General features: G+C 44.9%; 1 protein-coding gene across 3 annotated transcripts in view; it reads right to left on the reverse strand.

Moving 5' to 3' along the window:
* Nucleotides 1–243, reverse strand: part of capn1 (calpain 1) — a 28330-nt gene that overhangs the window by 26802 nt on the left and 1285 nt on the right. The window lies entirely within an intron of this gene.

Raw genomic sequence — 243 nt, forward strand, 5'->3', positions numbered from 1 at the left:
AGTACAAGGCAGGATTAGCTGGGAGACTTCTTCTAAACAAGGACACACTTGTGGAATACCTGCAGAACAGGGACATGGAAGTAGTTCTTTTAAAGATTATGGTGAACTAGTGTGTGTTGTAGCATTGTTTTGCCTTTGAGAACGAGCTAGCATGCTAGCACTAACATGTGCTACGGTTAGCCACTTCCTCTCTGTTAGTGACGTAGAAAGCCGTGCAGATTTTGAACAGCTCACCCGGAGACT

Source organism: Etheostoma spectabile, chromosome 19 (assembly GCF_008692095.1).
Source record: "Etheostoma spectabile isolate EspeVRDwgs_2016 chromosome 19, UIUC_Espe_1.0, whole genome shotgun sequence".
In the NCBI taxonomy this organism is placed as follows: domain Eukaryota; kingdom Metazoa; phylum Chordata; class Actinopteri; order Perciformes; family Percidae; genus Etheostoma; species Etheostoma spectabile.